The 22685-nt window shown below is 38.4% G+C and overlaps 1 long non-coding RNA gene across 1 annotated transcript; it reads left to right on the top strand.

Annotated features, from left to right (window-relative positions):
• Nucleotides 1-4671: 4671 nt before the first annotated feature.
• On the top strand, nt 4672-21232 carry LOC122640856. The gene is made up of 3 exons (XR_006329766.1): nt 4672-4843; nt 10961-10965; nt 21215-21232. It is a non-coding gene; the product is annotated as an uncharacterized LOC122640856 (long non-coding RNA).
• Nucleotides 21233-22685: the final 1453 nt, after the last annotated feature.

Below are 22685 nucleotides of genomic sequence, written 5' to 3' on the forward strand. Positions count from 1 at the left end.
TAGCCCAAAAAACGCCAAAAAAACCTGGGCCGGACCAAAACAAAACACATGGCTCAAAAGTACTCATTTCGAATATCTCGACGAGCCTGACACAACTCGCGGCGTGGAGCCCCGCCATTTTTCTTCATTCCGAAATTGTTTCGAGACCAAAACGGCCCTCCGAAGGTCTCAACCGCACTTTCTGGGCCAAATCAGGCTTCACCAACAACAGCCCGGCCTCTATTTTCTAGAGCAATATGTCTACTTCAATTACTATAAGTATAGAGAACCAATTATTGCACTGGTCTGAATTAAGCAATCTGAATTAAGCAATCAACACCTTAATTAGTTATTCATAGAAGTTTCTTTTGAAGCTCATCTTTTCTTGCTCTATTACCTGGAAACTTCAAAATGTTTTGTATTGGGTCTGAAACCAGCAGGAAAATTAATCAGAAAAACAGAAGGACTAGAAAAATTACCATCCCTAGATATCTTGGCTCCTTTTGAGACCCACTAAAATCTGAGTTCCCATCGCGGGCAGCAACAATATCTAGCTTTTCTTCATGGGAAGTGATAGCTAGAGAAGAATCCCAAGTTTCTTGATGAAGATAAGCTTTTTCCATTAATGCCTTAACTCTGATTCAGGTAGAGTTCTTCCAGAGGTGGAGTGGAATAATGAATGAGAATGAAAAGATGAAGGAGAAAGGGAAAGGGTTCTGTGTAAGAAATTTCCAAGGTCATTTTAGGGGCTTAATTAATTACTGGGCTCAGTCTTTAGATGGGGATCTTAATACATGGGTTGGTTCAAGTGTGTCACCCGGTTTATAGAGATGGGTTAACCCAAATCATTGTGAAAGTGAGTTTGGGTTTTGGGATAATACTATAAGTAGTAATAAAGAGGGTCCCTGTAGTCAAGATCATTCACTTTCTCTTTTTTGACAGAAGAAAGATTATCATATGGATGAAGAACGGGAGATTGCAGAAGATCCCTTCAAAACTTGATTCGTCCAAGATTGCGCAAGGAGATTGTTAGAGGATTGCATTATAATTGCTCTTCATCACTAAACGAGGTGCAAGGTACACTACAACCCCTCTCCTTCTATTTCCATTAAATGTTTGTATTATAGAAATCATATGGACATTCAAGATAGGGTTTTTCATTGTTTAAACCCCAAGAGAACCTGTTTAATCTAATTAAACCTGTACATTCTGAACATGATAACCCACCTTCGTTTGATCCTTCAAACCCAATCTCTCTCTCTCTCTCTAATCCGTTCTTAGTAATTGGTATCGGTCTTGGCCGATACGGATTCAGATTGATCTGAATTGGACAGATTAGATGGATTTACCCTTATTTTTTTTTAAAAAGAATTGAATTTTTTTTTTACATTTGACTTGTACAGATCTACTGATATAGGATCACCCTAGAGTCGGTATCGCCATCTACCAATTCCAATATAAAGTGGTCAATTCGAACGATCCGATACTGATTTTCCAAACCATGCTCCCAATAGTTTATAAGGAAAAATAACACTATTTGATCGCATGGCTCCTGTGCCAGATACAAGAACATGCAAAAGTATATATCGCCCCTCTCCTTGAAATAAAAAACGCATCTACGATGATACCCCTCCTAGATACACTCTCATTGGCCCTTGTACTGATACAGGCGCCACACGACCGGACAACGATCGCTTGCCTTAATTTATGTATTATGTTTTATTTTCCATTCTATTTGAGATTTGATGTTAATCATCTTTTTATCTATCATATTATAGTCTATAATAATGGTTTATAAACTCTTACCAAAAAACTTACTCCCCCCTCCCCTCGATTATACTCTAATGACAAACCCCTCCCCTAGATTTTGAGTAATGATTCTCCCCTCCCTTGCATTCTCAAGATTATCAATCGTACCCATCCATTAAAAAGGGCTGTTAAGTGTTGAAAAAGACTATATTGCCCTCTTACCCACTTCTTATTCTTCCTCCTCCTCCTGCAACTCCAAATCATATAGAATTGAATTGAATACGCTAGTGAAAACTGCAACGCATCTAGCTATTGCGATTTTAATCCTTCACAAGAAGAGATTCCAGGCCGCTTCTCAACCAATGATGCTTCGAGTTTACTGGGTCACGAATTTCGCCGTTGTTTGCTTGTTCTCTGTTTCAGCTATCATTCGCCTGAGCTCTGTTCAATGGAAACAGGAACCAGAGTTAAGAACGGACGATGTGCTCTTCATTGTTATTATCGTTCTCAACGCGTGGTACACAAGGAGCACACGTCTCACATATATTCCTTTCTATTCTTTATGTAAGTGGATCTGTTTTTATATCTTTCTTTCCACTTTCTTATGTAAATGGATCTGTTATTTTATGTTTCTTTCCACTCCTTTATGTAAGTGGAGCTTTCTTTATTCTCATCCCAACATTAATAGGATTGAACCCTGTAACCTATATACATATTCTATTCATTGAATAACGGAGACACACAGGAAATATTCAGAAGTTTGATTATTGTTAATATCCCTGTATCTGTTTTTCTTCTCCTCGTCGCCATTAGAGGATCAACAGGGATTACGATGACAGGAGAAACGAATTTCTGAGTTGGAAACAGATGAACAATTGGGAGAGCCTTCTTCATTGAGCGACCCGAATGTTAGCCTCTACGCTTCAGCTTCTTCGCTGTCTAGAGCGGTATGGTTTTGGATGAATCCCATGTTGAGTAAAGGTTACAGATCTCGTCTGAAATCGACGATGTGTTATCGCTTACCCCTCAACATAGGAAGACAATTTTGTTTCTAATGCTGAAATCGCACCTAATCTGAAGAAGATATAGACAAAGGTCCTATCTGTTCCCTCTTCGTCAAACAAAACCTCAAAAGAGACAGAATTTTTGAAACCCTATCTCACTCTCTGGCTGTCTCAGCAAAAGCAGCTTCTACTTCTAAAATTGTAACTTGATCGTCCTGTTTGCCTCCGCCATTACCGTCACTCTAGGGTCGCATTTTACCTCTGATCGAAGCCGAAGCTTCGATTTTCCACTATTACATTCAATTGGAATTTCCTCTCTCTCTTCTTCACTCTCTCTCTCTCTCTCTCTCTGTGTTTTAACATATACAAGATATGGAAGATGAAGGCAGTGGAGGCTTTCGAACCTGATCCGTTCCTTGCATCTATATTGAACTGTGTAATGTGGATCTTCTATAGTCTTTCCTTTGTGCATCCCCATTGCTTTCTCATCATCACCAGCAATGGCGTCAGTCTCATTTTGGACCTCGCGAGGGCGGCGGTGGTGGATACAGCCATGGTGGTGACCGTGGCTACAGAAGTGGTGACGGGGTGGCTTAAGTTTTTAGGGTTTTGATATGGTTAGGAGATATTATTGGAATATTACAAATATAAGGACAATTTAGAATTTAAACGAATATAATTAAGGTGATGTCATCACTTAACAACGGAATGGATACGACTATAGAATCTTGGGAATGCGAGGGAAGAGTCAATACGCAAAACCGAGGGAGGGGTTTGTCATTAGAGTATAATCTAGGGGAGGGGGGAGTAATTTACTTAAAAAAAAAAAATAATGGTTTATAAATAAGCCACTTTTGTACACGTGAATGTGCGTTTGGGGACGTTGTGTTGATTGGACCACATGCACCTACATGAAATGAGTCACCTTTACTTGAAATTTGATCTAATTAGATAGGTTCAATGGCTCTAATCTAATCAATTAGTTGATTTTTTTCGTGGGTCCTACGGTTATTAATCATCTTGACTAGGTAGAAGATGGTTAATTAGTCATTTTTATTGCTCAAAATGAACCAATTTGGGATGGATTGATCATTTCACGTGGTCTTGTGTCTAGGTGCAGGCTACACATAGTTTGGCATAGATTTTTTACCTTATAAAAAACAAGGGAAAAATGATTCTCTGGGAGCATGGCTCTTGCGTTAGACACATGATGGGACGAAATGACTGCCCCACCCCAATGAAAGGCAGAAATCCCGTCCACTCATGTGTGGTGGGTAAAAATTTTTCGTCAAAAAAAAAAAAACATAATTTTTGAAAACTAAAAGTGAAAACTCAACAAACACCCACCACTCATGTCTAGGAATAGGAGTGTGAAAAAACTAACACCAACTTTAGTTTTTGGCATAAAAGATAGGGGCGTTGTTCTCTGTGCCGCAGCTCAGGCTGCGTTCAGGCACATGGGGTTGGGCGCAATGACCACCCTGTCCTCCTGAGTCACAGGCCTATGTGCCTGGGCACAGCCTGCGCTGCGGCCCAGAGAACATTCTCCCTAAAAGATAATTTTTTTTTTTAGCATAAAAGATAACTTGTTCTTTAGCTTTTTTTTCTCTTCGTAATAGAATCACATATCAATGTCATGTGGGACCTATCTATAAAAAAAAAGGGTAATACAGTTGGCAAAAACTAACACCTCATAATTAAGAGAGGTCATGAGTTCAAATCTCTTTGGGACTTATCTATAAAAAAATAATAATAAAAAGATTATGTGGGTCCTTCCTCTCTACTTTATATTACTATAACCTCTCCTATAAATAGAAAACAAAGTAAGATAAGAGTGTAGCAATCACTGACAACAACTTCATATCATGAGCGCACAAACAAGCCACATAAATTGACAAGGTGGGCAACAACCAATGACCTGACAAGGCTTTTTTGTGGGGCCCATGTGTGGGTCCGAAAGGGGAAGGCCAAATATATATCTAAGCCCAACCCTATGCTTTTATTTGTCTGGTGGGCCTGGACCATTGTAAAGGGACTGGAAAGGTGTGTCACATAAATTGTCCACTTTGGAAATTATCAATATATTCCATGCACTTGGGGGGTGGGGGGAGGTGATGGACAAGGCAAATCATGGAATATGGATTAAATGAAGAATTATGGGTCTATAAATATGAAATCTCCTTCACTCACCTTTTTGAAAGAGGGGGCATGCAGCTACAAGTGGACCCTAACCCACACTCTTTTGACAACTTACTTATCCATCTCTCTCTTATATGTGTGAAGGTATTTGTCTTTTGGAATGGTTCAGAGAGTCAAGATAAGAATCCACAACCTCCCCAACTCTAAAAGGAGGGGGTGGGGGTGGGGAAAGCATAAACCATTCACATTAGAAAATCATATCTGCATTTCTTTATGTGGGAATTTCAATGACCCTGCCATGACCTTTTTTACATGAATGGATTTGGTGGGATGGTAGACTAGGGCTAAAGCAAAGATATTGAGAATAGTTAGGCTGGTTCCCCATTAATCTCACTTTCCTTTTTGTTTATTGTCAAGTATCTATCTATCTATCTGTCTGTCTGTCTATCTCTTCCTTTCAATCCTTTATCTTTATTGGTTTAGATTCAACTATACAATAAATAAGGGGTAAATTACATGTCATCCCTTGGTTTTCAAGCAAAACTCAGATCAATCCTAGTTCTTGAAAAAACTCAAATCACTCCCTCTACAGTAACGGTGTTAGTCTAGTGTTAGTTATTGGTGTGAAAGGACTATTTTACCCTTATACTAAAACATTAGAATTAAATAATACTACCCTTGTTTCATTTTCAACATTGATCAAGGGTAATTTAGAGATTTAAATTTATTTAATTGGCTGACATCATCACTTGACAACATAAAACTAACGGTAAGGACTAATTTGTCATATTGGGGTCTAAACCAGGAGGTGATTTGAGTTTTTAAAAAAATCAGGGAGTGATCTGAGTTTCGTTTGAAAACCAAAGGATGATGTGTAATTTACCCATAAATAAGGGTTCTTGACAGAGTGGCGTAAAACATCAGCTCCCCCCCCCCCCCCTCCTCCCACTATCACTCTCCAAATTCCATGTTCTAACCCATGAATGGAAAACTCAACTCTCCTTTAATTTCTCATTTTTAGGTTGTTGGAGATAGCAAAATCACAGCTAGCTAGTGATTGCATACCCAACTCCTCCATTTTGGGTTTTATGATTGTGTCTTGCATTTGGAGTTAATTAAAAACCTCAAAACCCTCATAATACCATATAACTCAACTACCCAACATGAATGGTTTTTATTAGTTACCTTTTTCAATGGTGATCTCTAGGCTACAAGGAAGTAATAGTACACTAGTAGACAAAGCATAACTCTCCTATATGTAAAGCCTTCTTCCCTTCCACTCATTACAAGGCTTTATTGGACACACATGATAAAAATAGAAATTGTGGAAACTTGTTTGGACTAAGCCTATTCTAAGATTAGATCTTTGTAATTTAATGGCAATAATCCCTATCAAGACTTGCTTGGAGGGAATTGATGGCCTTTCTTCTATTTTTTTTTTTTTTTTTTCCTTTTTCCTTCTTGTTTCTTTTCCTTTCTAAAGGTTCATACCCCAACAATGAAATATCATGTAATTGAGAATGACTAATTTGGACCTACACTGATAGATCATGGTGGACAAGTGGCATGATGTTGATGTTGGATTGTCAAGGCTACACTGTTGCTTAGGGCATCACTAGGAAATTAAAATCTCCAAAGATCTGAATTGGAGTACTTTCAACCTAACAATAACCCACATCACCACCTAATATGGACAATTTACACATGGATAATCAAACTTCCCTACCTTATTTGTATGATGGGTATCTTCCATATTTTTTCTTTTAAGTTTCAACAGATTGCGATAATTTTGTGTTAGGTTCATCTAATAAAAAAAAATTTGATGCGATTAATCAAAGAAATAGCCCATGAATTGATTGATCAAGAACTGATGAGATGGCTTACCAATTGAGTTACAGATTTGAAGAAACATATACGTCATTATGTAGTGCAATTGAAGATCTTACCTCAAAAGCTAGAAAAGTATTGATCATCTTGCTAACAACCATCTAAAACGTCGGCTCATGGGGTTGTATGTATGATTCACATTAATTTGGACACAAATGAGTACTCCCATATGGACAAAAAAAAAAAAAAAAAAATCCTCTACAGGGCCCTAATCTGGTGGTGCACTACAGTGCGGGCTTGAGAGCTCGGCACGTGGAAGATGCGATATCCAACGGTGCCGAGTTCGACAAGAAAGAAAAGAAAAAAAAAAAAAAAAACAAAAAGCTCTCAGGGCTGCACTACAGTGCACCACCAAATGCCCGCACTGCAAAGGATTTTAATCCCACTCATATGTTTCTTGTGGCCCCTTTCGTTTTGGAGTTTAATTTTGAAAGTGATGCTTTAGCAACACCATTCTTACTCTCTAAAGTCTATGATTTATGACTTAAGTATAGATTTATTTATGAAAAATGATATTGTGAATCTCTTATTTTGTGTAAAATTTTCATGAACTCTCAATAAATAAAGGGATAGTTAACCATTTAACAAAGGGATGTAACGTTTTTGGAAATTAAAAGACAAATTTGAGTCATTCTTTTTACATTTCTTTTAATTTAAATCGTCACTTCTTGCTCAAGTTGAGGGAATGCATAATAATATCTAGAGTACAGGTACACATGCATGAACATAAATTCGATGTATGCCAATACAATGAAGTATTTGATTGAATTAGATTGAAAAAATTTAGACTTGACTATTCTAGACCATGTCCTTTCTATCCAATGATGAGAATGGATACATCATTTGTTCACGTGACAAAATAGATGCCTTGTGACCTTTAGAAAATAACATATCCTTGTGATAATAATAATAATACCATAAAATAACTCCTCTTGAGATTTATGATCCACATCTCAATGCGGCCTTTTCTTGCTCTCTCTGTCTCTGTTTCTTTCCATCTCCAATAAGTGAGAGATTTATATAAATGATGTAGGTTCATGCTTGTAAAACCCTAATTATTTCATCTAATAAATGAAACATGATGGGGTGATTTGATGCTAGCATTTATGACATATTTAATTACTAGGGTAATGGTAACTAGTTCCGTGTTATATTATCTTTCAGTCTTCAAAAAGCTTATAATCCATTTCATATAAACAACATAAAATTTGTTTAAGTTGCCTAAAAAAACAAAGGGAAGTTTCCCAAGATGCTAGGGTTCTATCACCCTCTTATATGAGTTTTTTTATTTATTTTCTCTCTCTTACCTCAACGATATGAGCTTTGTGGATGATATTGTTCTTTGTATCTTTGCGTAACTGTTACTGAAAAAACAATACACTCAGTACTACTACGTAACTTTTTTTCTGGATGAACAAAGATACCCTTGAAGCAAACATAGAGAAACAAAATACATTGGGAATTACATGTTTGACAATCAAGGAAGGAAGACTTCAGACAAAAATAAAAGTATGAAATAACTATGGCATAGACGCATGAAATTTTGTTGAATCAACTCTATTAGATTTTAAGCAAACGCCATTTGTAGAATTATAAATGTAATTATAATTCTGGAGGCCTCTGGTTGCCCCTGGAGGTGAAGACTAAAGTTCCAGTGACAACCGGAGGGCGACGGTTGGCTGATTCAAGTCACTGGATGAATTTCTCGGTTAGCCGGCTGTGGCTCTGCAACCCGACCTCCGCTCCTTCAAACGAACATATCTCCTTTGTTGTAAGTCTGTTTGATCTGATTTTTTTTTTTCCACAATGATTTAACTTGATTACCTATGTTTTTATGTTTTGGAATTTCCCAAATTCTGACTCTAAGGTCCTCTAAAATTCATGTGAAATCAATACTACACTTCATCTAAAAAACTATACAATTTCCATTCTTTTCTCTTTATTGTGGAACACCGGTAGGGTCCACGTACACTATACATAAGTTTATTCTAACTTACTTAATGCTCATAAATAATGAAAATTCATATTTACTTTTCCTATCGTAATCTCCTTGTTGGGCTGGCTCAAATTGGATTCTATCTAAACGAACCTGTCTACGTCTGACCATCAGACAAAACCAATATTAAATACTTCTTTGGGGACGGGATATTATAATTTATTATGTATATATTCTCTACTCGCAATTATAAAGAATTTGTAAAAGAAATTTTTCTTTACACTACGGAAAAAGGAACACATAGAATAGAAGCATTTTTAACAATTATATAGTGATTGAGATGCCCATAAGCCATGTGTTTCACGAGGATAGCATTTCCAAAAGAAGCAGAACCTCTTGAAAACTCATTTTCTTTTTTCTTCCCAATGATAACCAATATGTGATACTTTTAATGACTAGTAAATTCTTTTCCTATCATGCATGATTACTAGCATACAGAGATACACCTTGATACATTACAATTAGTTTCTTACAGTCAAAAAGTTACCTGAATTATCTCTGGACTTGGGATGAGGAAGTTTTCTATTTTTAAAAAAAAAAAAAAAAGTTCTGCAAATTGCTTGGGCACTGTACATAAAATGTTGTCAAGGTCACCCATATTTCAATAAATTAACTAAATAGTTTTCTTTTTGTAATTAAAGTATTTGAATTTTGCTTTTCTATTTACAATATTAAAGCTAAGTTTAAAAAAATAGAAAGCTAACACTAACACTGTTGCTAGATCTATATGTAAAACATTTATTTTCAACAATCTCACACTAACCAAATGATATTTCTCTCAGTCTAAATCTAGAAAGTTATTTGTCTCAAAAAATAACTGTGTTATTTCACTTGTGTTATTCCCCATATAGATACTTTGGGCGCCATCCAGAATCTTTCTATAATCTACGTACCGTCCTCAATCTCGCGCTATGTGTTTTGTTGCACCTGTATCCACAGTCTAATCAGATTGGATTTGGGCAACCAAAACGTGTGTACATACAAAAGTACAAGGAGAGAGGGACAAAAATGGTACCTGCTTCGTTTCAGTGCAGTCACGAGTGAAGTCCCCCATCTTCTGACAGTTATAGCACTTGACCTTGGTGATATCTTTCTTTTTACCTCAATTGCCACGTCGACACTTGGTGGTCTTACGCCCAGTTGGGGCAGCGTTTTGAGCTTGGTCCTAATTCCCAATGATCCTTTGTCTCTTGCACTTAGACCCATTCTTGCGCTGCCCCGCTTGGGCGACAAGGGCATGTGATTGGATCACCTTTGGGCGCTCCGTCTCTAGTTCCACATGAGCGGCAATGTCATTAAATGTCTTGACAGTGTCGTTATGTGTTAGAACTATCTTCATTTGCCCCCAGGAATCAGGCAACGTCCTGATGACGGCTTGTACTTGCTGCTCATCGGTAAGGAGTACCCCAGCATCATCCAATTTTTGGATCATGTCTTTCACGTCCCTGAGGTGTTCAACTATAGTGTGCTTGGGATCTTTACAGTACATCTCAAACTTCAAGGTCATAGACCTAAGCCTGGTAGTGGATGTACCGCCACAGTCGAGCTTTATCTGATCCCACATGGACTTGGCAGTCTCGCACTTCTCATACTAGCCGATGAGATCATCGTACATCGTGCTTAACATAAAAAAACGTGCACTACGATCTCTCTTAAACCAATTGTCATTAGGGCTGTAAACGGCTTGGATTCAACTCGGATTCACTACTATCCGAATCCGAATCCGTTTAACAAATGTACTATCCGAATTCGATCCAATATCCGACGGATATTTAAATGGTATTACCGTATCCAAATCCGAGAGTTTATCGGATATCCGGATACTATCTGACCCGATAAACTATCCGATTCATGAACAATTACACTTATGGATTTTCGACTCCGATTACTGATTTTCGACTCCGATTACCAATTTCCGACTCCTATTACCTATTTTATTAAACTGCTGCCTATTCACAGAAAACTGCAAATTTGAGATTACTATAAACTTGACTAAATAATTATCAGGCATAACGCATAACAACAACTCTATGCTTCAGAAACAAGGTCGAACAAGTATCCAGACAATGGAAACAAAATGTCTTACCTGCAAACGTATATTCCTAAAACATTCTTGGGCATTGCTCATACTAAAAGCACGGTCTCTCTTTGAGCATATCTCTCATCTCTGCAACTTCTTCACACTGTTGACAAATCCATCAACTAGTGGGCGTTTCTTAGCCAAAATCCGGCGACCACAGCAAGGGTGAGGGCTGACTGAAATCCGCCTTCCGTCCATCTCAAGAACCCCAAGAAATCAGCCGCGTGATAGGGAAATTGCATTTCAACCAGGAAAATAAGTAAATGATGCCATCATCAACCTGCCTCTCAATATACAGCAACTCAAGCTCTAAGTAGTAAGTACAGACCTAAACCCTTTTACATCTGAAGGACGAAAACAAGATCAAAAACCAATACTGCAACATAAACCCTAGAACCCTCTAAAAGGGAGTAAATTTGAAAAATAAAAGAGCCTAGGGCTTTGGCGGAAGGGATTACGTACAACGAAAAACCTTCAAACAAAAAAAGCGAGAAGAGCCCTAAAATAGAAAGACACACACCACACTCTGCTTCTCAAGCTCAATAATCAGTGATTTGAAAGGGTAAATTTGGGGGTTTCCCACCGCCCGGGTGGGGGGAAGAAGACCCATCAAAACTACTTCGATCAACCCATTCGGCCATTCTACAGTTCGACCAGTGTAAAGAAAAAAATAGAAAAAAGAGCAAAGAGAAGAGAGCGAGAGACAGAACCAAGAGAGAGATACGAAAGAAGAAGAAGAATCGTATACCTAATTGGTCCAAAGCGAGAGTTGAGGAGGTTGTGCAAGTGCCGTTGCCGTTGCTGTTGCTGCTAAGAGTCGAAAATCAAGAGTGAGTGACCAGTGACCTTGAAGCTTGAGGGTTGAGTGCAGACTCCGGCGCCGTTGAGAGCTTGAAAGTTGAAACTCAGACTTGAGAATGAGTGAAAGAGGGATGAAGAGATTGAAGAGAATAGGACGCCCTGGTATTAGGTTAAGACTTAAGAGTTAGAGTGATATTATGAAAATAACCTTATAAAATACAAATAATAAGGGTAATACAGTAATATTGATATATTTTTATAAAAAATATAAAAAAACCATAACTTACAATCGGATACTAAATTATGCGATTATTATCCGACTCCGAATCCGATTAGCTTTTGGACGGATTCGGATATTTTTCGAAAACCAAACTTTCGGATTCGGAACCTCTTAAACGGATTCGAACTTGGATTGGATTCGGCTATCCATTTACATCCCTAATTGTCGTAAGCCTCTTTTTCTTGACGAAGACGGGCGGTAGTACCCACTTCGGGTGGGGCCATTTCAGTGGTCAGGAGTTCAAGGTAATCTTGCTCATTAAGCAAGAACTTGGTCTTTCGGTGCCACATGTCATAGTTGGTGCCATCCAACTTGTTGTCTTGATTAAGGTCAGTAACTACACTTTTAGAGGCCATCACTACAATGTGCAAGGGAGGACATGTAGTATACATCCATAAACCAAATTTGTTCAAGAAACCCTAATTAAAATCAATGGTTCTTTTTCCCACACGGTGAGACCAAAAACTTCGCTAAGCTGGTAATCAAATCTCACGTTGTGTGGGTCTGAGAAGTATAATTTTAATTGATTTCGAACAAATATAGAAGGAAAAAAACATCTCCTAACCACAATTTAATGCGCCATACATTGGGTGCGTAAGGGACTCACAAAAGAGACCCAAATTGGTACTTGAAGTGATATGTCGAGTCGGTACGGGGTTGTGATACGCAGTGCAGTAGCTCCCATTACATGGCGTCTCAAAATAAAATATTAAAAATTACAACCAACTCTTTAGATTCAAGAATCCTACTACAAACTATCGACGAGCACTGCACTTTGCATTACTTCCAAGTACCAACTCTAACGCACATACATCTCAAAAAACATATATCTTAACAGGTACCAAATCCATCCCATGAAAATAAAAAAATAATCAAAAAACACATGGTGTGCATGGGATGAAGTGTTTGACAGCATTACCCCAATGGTAGCGTCAAATCGGTCTGGACCGTAATGGGGGGGGTTTATAATTGCTAATTTAAATTTGCAAACACATAATAGAAAAATTAAATATAAAAGAAACAATTAAAACCCAAAAAAAATAAAACTGGCCCACAACCATAAATATAAGCCCAATTAGGGAAAAAGAAAGGGGATGGGTGAAGGGATTCACACTTCACCCATCTCCTTCCCAAAACCCCAAAAAACAGAAACAAATCTATCCACCCTTTTTTTTAATCTGGCTGGTCATGGAGGGCAAAGGGTGAGAAGAGGTAAAATCAAGAATGATTTTTTTTTTTTAAAATAAAATCATATCATAATTACTTTTAAAAAAAAAAAATCATAATCACACATTCACACCTCTCACTGTCACATCATCCATTAACCTTTTTTTGTTTAATCATTCTTTTCCTTTCTTCTTCTTTCTTCTATAAAAAGAAACTGCAGCAGCCGTGCTTGGCCACTACCGAGCATAGCTGCTGTCCCTTTCCTCCTTTTTTTTTTTTTATAAAAAAAACACATCCGCTGCCAGGTATAAAAAAAAAACCCACGAAGGCCACGGCCACGGCCGGCTGTGCGCGGTTGCGACCGCTGCTGGCCGAGGCCGGCTGTTGCAGTTGCTGCACGAGGCTGGCCCTTGGCTGCTGCGCACCTTGCACATGGCAACAGCAGCAGGCGCTCGCTGCTGCAGCGCCATACGCCAAGGCCACGCGGCCAAGGGGGCTATCAAGGGGGAGAGGAAGAAGAAAAGAAAAAAGGGAGAGAGAGAGAGAGAGAGAGAGAGAGAGGGGCATGCACGCGCCTACAGGCAATGGCCATGCCTCTTCCACAAAACCAAATACATATTTCTCTCCAAAAAAAAAATGCGAACAACAAGCCCTAATCGGCTCTGATACCACTGTTAGCAAATTAGCATTCCAATCCATTAAACACAGAGGTTTAGATCTTACCTGAATGGAGTGGAATCGTAGCGGAAGGGATGATCGAACACGGCTTGTAGTTACAAGCACTTTACGATCTCTGCAGGCTTCTCTCTACGAGAGAACTCCACACCACAAAACCCTAGGCAACGATGGAAACCTTAGGAAACACAGAAGTTGAAGAGGAGGAGAGAAAATCCGGAACGATGTTATATCGTATGTCTTAGGGTTTGCGCTATAAAGACTTATTTATAGCCAAACAACGACCCACCCTATGTCGACTCCCACTAGGAGTCATAGAGATCAACAGGGAAAGGGGTTGGTCACTTAAGTGACCGCCCCCTCCATCACGCGAATCGCGACCTGCCCCTAGTGGGCGGTCCTTATTGGGCCCAAGCCCAATACCAATTTACACTTCTTAAAATTGAGTTAGGGATAACTTCTATTCCTATAAAAAACACGTATGGTGCATCTTATGGAAATTGAGTATCTATCTTAAATTTAAAGAATTTCTATTGCTATGCGTAACAAACTTGCAAAGTTTCTTCTTGTTGATACTTTATGCCCTCTATATAAATCTACATCTGAATCACCATGACCCTTTTTTTTTTTCAAGAATATTTCGGTGGCTGGGCCGTTGGGAGGGCATACGGAGTTCTTCCAAGCACTGTCCATTTTTGCTTTATTTGAATTACTGATTCATTCGTCTACTTGTTCTACCTTTGATTGACATCGTCTACTATATAATTTTGCTATTACTATTTATGCTATTTGGTTACAATGTAACAGATGTGTTTTTTAAGATACTTAGAGCCTTGTTGATAGAGGATCAGTTAGTTCTTATATGTGATGGCTCTTTTGAGGAGGTTACTTGTTGTAGTGGGTGAACTTTTGTAGTCCATCTTTCACTATGCTACTTCAAATTCTAGCATTATAAACAGATATTGATGTTGGCAACAAAGGCCAGAGGGATCTTGCAAGGATTGCAACAAGTCATGACAAAAGGATTTAAGGTAGTAGAGGTGTGGGTAAAAAGTCCCCAAATATACAAAAGGTTAATGCAAGGCACTCATGCTGGTTGGCCCATAGATTTGTTTAACCTTTTGTAAGTTATATCTTTTCTTATGACCTATATTAAGATTTGTATTTTCTATAAGGATAACTATATAGTTTCAGTAGCAAGTAAGTTAACAGTTAGGGCCATGATAGATCAGCTAAATCAACTTGTTGAAGATGATGAATTTATAGTTTTATTTCATCATCACTATTGAGGTAATAATCCCACATCGGTTGTGGGTGCTCCGACTATCAAGTATAAGAGCCACAAGAGGCCACCCCACTTTAAACCAATTGGTTTTAAGATGGAAAACTTTATATAATATCAGAGCGAGTACATTGGGCCTCTGTTGATGATGGGCTCTGCTCCACCCACGAAAATAGAGCCCAAAAGAAGCATGCATGTAAGGGGGAGTATTGAGGTAATAACCCACATCGGTTGTTGGTGCTTCGACTATCAAATAATAAGAGCTACAATAGGTCACCCCACTTTTAACCAATTGATTTTAAGATGGAAGCTTAATAATCACCTAAAAAAAAACGGTAGAAGGCAACTTGAGAATGGTGTTGGTCCTACGATAGAGGCTGGGGTTTGAACAACCAAAAAATAATCCATGTGATAATTTCTCAATAATTTCCAATCATTGACTCTTCAATTTTCCTTCTCTTCTCCATCCTCCTTTGTTTTATTCACAAACACTGCATTTATTGTTTGTGTTTCTCAAATTTGAACTTCGTAGAAATGCAAAGAAAAGTCTGAAAATGAATGGAAAGAGAAGGCCAGCCATGAAAGAGGTACGTAGCTGTAGTTCTTGAAGGATTAAGAAGCTATGGGTCCCATGTACAACCAAGGAGCACAGGTGCTTGAGCTATGAAGAAGATTCGTTTCACTACCCTGGTGATGCAACATGACTCACTTTCGATTATGAGAAAGGAGGTTCAACGGGAGGGATTTTTATCAGCCAGCAGAGAGGTTGCCGCGGCCACGCCAGAGAGTTGCCGTTTCAAATAATCGATTGTTGAGGATGGGTGTTGCAAGGTTGGAGGGGAAAATTATCTGCTCCATTTTCTGCCCAGTCAATTTTTCCAAGTCCCTCTAATAGTGGGGGTGGACCCCACCCGGGCAGTATATTCGGATAGGGGGTAGGGTGGTCATTCCCCTATTAAAGGGACTTGGAAAAATGGAGCAGATAAAGATACGGTTGGAGGTAGGGTTGTAGTTTGAAGATGGATGTTGCAGAGGATGGTTGGAGAGAGAGAGAGAGAGAGAGAGAGAGAGATGAACGAGTGTAGGGAATGTTCACGTACGCTCACGTACGTGAACAACTCATAGCCATTCAGATGGAATTTATTCTATAGGAATGTTCCATCTGAACGGCTGTGAGTCGTTCACGTACGCTTATGTACGTGAACATTCACCCCCTCGAGTTGCACGGCTTGTGCCACAGTGAGAGAGGAGAGAGAATCAAGTAACTCGGGTTAGATTAGGGTTAGGTGCCATAACTAATTGTATAATAAAATTATGGGCAAGAGAACGTTAACCAATTGTATAGCCCTTGCATCAATGCGACAATCAATGAAAGTGCATAGAGAGGCATTGGTTTGTATGCGATTTTCGATTTCACTGGGGATCAAATGGTCTTTTTACACACAAAGTCATTGATTTATGTCTAGGCACAGAAACCATGCTAACCACACGACCGGTTAGTGTTCTTTTTCCCTAAAATTATTATTCATAGTTTATATCTTGACTAACATAAATTAGTAAGCAATTTATGTATTTTTTTTAGTATTGAGCAAATAAGATTTATTTTATTATTTAAAGAATGAGTTTAAAAATGTGTTGGTTGCACAAAGATGCAGTAGGTGTTACTATAAAATGTATTCTGTACAAAACATTTTTTTGACCAATATTGAAAATTTCCAAATTTAAAATTTTATGCTTCTAATTCTAACTATACTTCTAACTGCAAGGCAGTAGAAAGGCCACAAATTAAGAATAAAGTTGCAGTTAGATTCAATGGGAACTTATTGATGGTCTCTCAAACTTGTCAGATATAAGGTTAGTTGTTAAGTAGCATCAAACAACCAAAGACAAGGAAATGGATTCTCACCACTATAAAGAAGAGAAGAACCACACATTTCAATGGCCTCAAAGATGTTGTAGAGAATTATTCCTTTCTATGATTAACTTTTGAAAGAATAATTACATAATCATGAAGGTTACAAGACCTCCAAGAAATCTAGCATACTCTTATTTTCTAGAGCAATATAAAAATGACTTATCTAGTGCATGAGGATCCCGCCACTGCGGGGTGTAGATTTTTCAATTCGAACCCCACGAACACTAGGTCACAATGGAACAACCTTATTGTTGCTCTGAGGCCTGGCCTCTATTTTCTAGAGCAATATGTCTGCTTCAATTACTCTATGTATAGAGAACCAATTATTGCACTGGTCTGAGTTATGCTATCAACACCTTGGTTATTCATAGAAGTTTCTTTTGAAGCTCATCTTTTCTTGCTCTGTTACCTGGAAACTTCAAAATGTTTTGTATTGGGTCTGAAACCAGCAGGAAAATTAATCAGGAAAACAGAAGGACTAGAAAAATTACCATCCCTAGATATCTTGGCTCCTTTTGAGACCCACCAAAATCTGAGTTCCCATTGTGGGCAGCAACAACATCTACCTTTTCTTCATGGGAAGTGATAGCTAGAGAAGAATCCCAAGTGTCTTGATAAAGATAAGTTTTTCCATTAATGCCTTCACTCTGATTCAGGTAGAGATCTTCTAGAGGTGGAGTGGAATAATGACTGAGAATGAAAAGATAAAGGAGAAAAGGAAAGGGTTTCGTGTAAGAAATTTTCAAGGTCATTTTATGGGCTTAATTAATTACTAGATTTAGTCTTTAGATGGTGATCCTAATACATGGGCTGGTTCAAGCATGTCACTCGATTAATAGAGATAGGTCAACCCAGCACATTGTGGAAGTGGGTTTGCGATTTGGAATAGGACTATAAGTGCTAATAAGGAGGGTCCATACAGTTACGATCATTCACTTCCTCTTTTCTCCCACAAGAAAGAGTATTGTATGGGTGAAGAATGGGAGACTGCAAAAGATCCCTTCAAAACTTGATTCGTCAAGGGCTGCACAAGGAGATTGCTAGAGGATTGCATTCTAATTGTTCTTCATCAACAAACGAGGTGCAAGGTACACTACAACTCCTCTCCTTCTATTTCCATCCAATGTTTGTATTCTAGAAATCATATATATGGGCATTCTATTTAGGGTTTTTCGTTGTTTAAACCCTAAGAAAATCTGTTTAATCTAATTAAACCTTTACATTCTGAACATGATAACCCACCTTCCTTTGATCCTTCAAACCCAAGTCCTCTCTCTCTCTCTCTCTCTCTCTCTAACCCGTTCTTAGTAATTGGTATCGGTCTTGGCCGATATGGATCCAGATTGATCTGAATTGGACAGATCAGATGGATTTACTCTTATTTAGAATAAAAAAAAAAGAATTGAATTTTAAATTTCTTTTTTTTTTACATTTGACCTATACGGGTCTACCGATATAGGATCACCATGGAGTTAGTATCGCCATCTGCCAATTCCAATATAAAGTAGTCAATCCGAACGATCCGATATCGATTCTCCAAACCATGCTCCTAATAGTTTATAAGGAAAAATAACGCTATCTGATCGCATGGCTCCTGTGCCAGATACAAGAACATGCAAAAGTACCGCCCCTCTCCTTGAAATGAAAAAACGCATCTATGATGATGCCTCTCCTGGATACACTCTCTTTGGTCCCTGTGCTGATATAGGCGTCACACGACCAGACAACGGTCTCTTGCCCTAATTTATATATTATGTTTTATTTTCCATTCAATTTGAGCTTTGATGTTAATCATCTCTTTATCTAACTTATTATAGTCTATAATAATGGTTTATAAACTCTTACCAAAAAAAAAAAATAATAATGGTTTATAAACAAGCCACTATTGTACACGTGAATGTGCGTTTGGGGACGTTGTGCTGATTGGACCACATGCACCTACATGAAATGAGTCACCTCTACCCGAAATTTGATCTAATTAGATAGGTTCAATGGCTCTAATCTAATCAGTTAGTTGATATTTTTCGTGAATCCTACAGTTATTAATCATTTTGACTAGGTAGAAGATGGTTCTAGTCATTTTTATTGCTCAAAATGAACCAATTTGGGATTGAATGATCATTTCACGCGGTCGCGGTCTTGTGTCTAGGTGCAGGCTACACATAGTTTGGCATGGATTTTTTACCTTATAAAAATCAAGGAAAAAATGATTCTCTGGGAGCATGGCTCCTATGTCAGACACATGATGGGATGAAATGACTGCCCCACCCCCATTAAAGGCAGAAATCCCATTCACTCATGTGTGGTCGGCGAAAATTTAGTCGAAAAAAAAAAAAAACATAATTTTTGAAAGCTAAAAATGAAAACTCACCAAACACCCACTACTCATGTCTAGGAATAGGTGTGTGAAAAAACAAACACCTACTTTAGTTTTTAGCATAAAAGATAAACTTGTTCTTTAGTTTTTTTCTCTTCATAACAGAATCACATATCTATTAAAAAAAAGGGGATAACATAATTGGCAAAAACTAACACCTCATAATTAAGAGGTCATGAGTTCAAATCTCTTTGGGATCTATCTATCAAAAATAATAATAATAAAAAGGTCATGTGGGTCCTTCCTCTCTACTTTGTATTACTATAACCTCTCTTATAATAGAAAACAAAGTAAGATAAGAGTGTACCAATCACTAACAACAACTTCATATCATGAAGAAAATTGGTAATGGAAGGGACACCTATTTTTGGGCCAACCCTTGGATCCCTTCTATACCCTTTTTCTCCCTCAAACCTGAGGGTTCTCAGAGGTCCTTCCCTGAAAAGGTCAATTTGTTTATCTCTAACAACTGCTGGAATCTGGAGCTTCTGAGGGCCTCAATCCCCTCTTATCTACTTCATGTCATTCACATCCCTTGTTCTGATTCTTCGGATTCATGGTGGTGCACTCGCACTAGGGATGGACGTTTTCTCACTAAAAAATCTGCTAATTCCATTTCTAACTCCTCTTGCTTTGATTTGTCTTTAACCGCTTGGTGGAAATTTTTTTGGAAACTCAATCTCCATCTAAAATTTAAAATTTTTTTCTGACGTGTATTAAATGCAGGGATTCCAGTTAAGGATTCTATTTCGAAATGGACTCAGATCGACCCAACTTGTGCTTTCTGTGGCACTTGTACTGAGACCCTTTGGCATTTACTGTTATCTTGTGACTGGGTCAAACATATCTAGGCAGCTGGTCATTTGGGTCTGAGGACAGAATTCATCTCTTTCTCATCTCTGAGACAATTCTGTATTTCTACTTTTCTCAATCGCAAGCTTGATAAGCCATTTCTCATCTGGTTTTTTTCCATTTTTATTATAACTTGTTATTTTATTTGGATCTCCAGGAACAATTTTATTTTCTGCTCTGTTAAACCTCATCCTCTGAGTGTATTAAAGAGGATTGAACTTTAGATGCAAGACCTTCATATTGCCCCCCTCTATTAAGCCCAATGTTGTACTTTATAATAATCAGGATATGCATGTTCATCATAAGCTTCATTTACCTATTTTGGCCTTTCCTGTTTTGATATGCACAGGGCTTGATCCCACGGACATAGGCTGTTCCGGATGGACCCTTGGCATCTTGTTTGTTAAATGCAGAAAGGGTTAAGAGTCACCATGAGTTGGAACCAGAACTGTTAGCTATTCTCAATGGCTTTGATCTGGCTAAATCGAGAGATTTGAAGCTGAAAGAAGTTTGGTGCTCTAACAAGGTGCTACCTGGAGTTCTTCCAACTCCATCCCTTTCTAATTCGCCTCTAGAAGTCTTGGAATATTTTCTGCAGATTTTGGATCGTTCATCAGGCATTTTGTTCAAACATATAACGGACTCTTCTCTGTTGTGTTGGTTTAAGTCCCTAGCTCAACAAACTCTGCTTACTAATGTAACTTGGATAGACGATAGTTGTACATCTTTTTCTGCTTAATAGAAATTTTACTCTCTTTCATAAAAAAAAAACTTCATATCATGAGAGCATAAACAAGCCACATAAATTGACAAGGTGGACAACAACCAATGACCTGACAAGGCTTTTTTGTGGGGCCAACGTGTGGGTCCGAAAGGGGAAGGCCAAATATATATCTAGGCCCATCCCTATGCTTTTATTTGTCTGGTGGTCCTGGACCATTGTAAAGGGGATGGAAAGGTGTGTCACATATATAAATTGTCCACTTTGGAAATTATCCACATATTCCATGCACTTGGGGGGCTGGGGGGAGGTGATGGACAAGGCAAAGCATGGAATATGGATTCAATGAAGAATTATGGGTCTATAGATATGAAATCTCCCTCTCTTACCTTTTTGAAAGAGGAGGCATTCAGGTACAAGTGGACCCTAACCTACACCCTTTTGACAACTCACTTATCCATCTCTCTCTTATATTTGTGAAGGTATTTGTCTTTTGGAATGGTTCAGAGAGTGAAGATAAGAATCCACAACCTCCCCAACCGTGGGGGTGGGGAAAGCATAAACCATTCACATAGAAAATCATATCTGCATTTCTTTATGTGGGAATTTCAATGACCCTGCCATGAGTCTCCTTTTTTACATGGATGGATTTGGTGGGGTAGAATAGGGCTAAAGCAAAGACATTGAGAATAGTTTGGGTGGTTCCCCATTAATCTCACTTTCCTTTTTGTTTATTTTCAAATATCTATCTATCTATTTATCTCCTCTTTTCAATCCTTTATCTTTATTGGGTTTAGATTCAACTAGGTTTAGATTCAACTATACAATAAGGGGTGATGTTCTCTGTGCCGCAGCGTAGTCTGCATTTAGACATATGGGTCTACCATTCAGGGGGGTAGGGTGGTCATTTCGCCCACACCCATGTGTCTAGGCACAACCTGCACCACCGGTACAGAAAACACCCCCCACCTACCCCCACTATCTCTCTCCAAATTCCATGTTCTAACTCATAAATTGAAAACTCAACTCTCCTTTAATTTCCCATTGTAAGGATGTTGGAGATAGCAAAATCAGAGCTAGCTAGTGATTGCACACCCAACTCCTCCATTTTGGGTTTTATGATTGTGTCTTGCATTTGGAGTTAATTAAAAACCTTAAAACCCTCATAATACCATATAACTCAACTACCCAACATAAATGATTTTTATTAGTTACCTTTTTCAATGGTGCTCTCCAGACTACAAAGGAAGTAATAGTACACTAGTAGACAAAGCATAACTCCCCAATATCTAAAGCCTCCTTCCCTTCCACTCATTACAGGATCTTTATCACCTCCAGTTTGCTGACCGGCCCAGTTCCCCAGTTCCTCTAACAAAGGGGGGCTGAAATGACCTCTCTACCCATGCCCAAACACCTTGCCCGGGTGGGGTCCACCATTCCCCTATTAGAGGAACTGGAGAACTAGGCCGATCAGCTAACTGGAGGTGATAATTTTCCCTCATTACAAGGCTTTATTGGACACACATGATAAAAAAAAAATAATAATAATAGAGAGAGAGAGAGATGGCTTTCTAGGTAGGGTAGAAATTGAGAAAACTTGTTTGGACTAAGCCTATTCTAAGATCAGATCTTTGTAAGTTAATGGCCAATAATCCCTATCAAGACTTGCTTGGAGGGAATTGATGGCCTGTCTTCTACTTTTTTTTTTTTTTTGCCTTTTTCCTTCTTGTTTCTTTTCCTTTCTAATGGTTCATACCCCAATAGCGAAAGATCATGTAATT

Source organism: Telopea speciosissima, chromosome 9 (assembly GCF_018873765.1).
Source record: "Telopea speciosissima isolate NSW1024214 ecotype Mountain lineage chromosome 9, Tspe_v1, whole genome shotgun sequence".
In the NCBI taxonomy this organism is placed as follows: domain Eukaryota; kingdom Viridiplantae; phylum Streptophyta; class Magnoliopsida; order Proteales; family Proteaceae; genus Telopea; species Telopea speciosissima.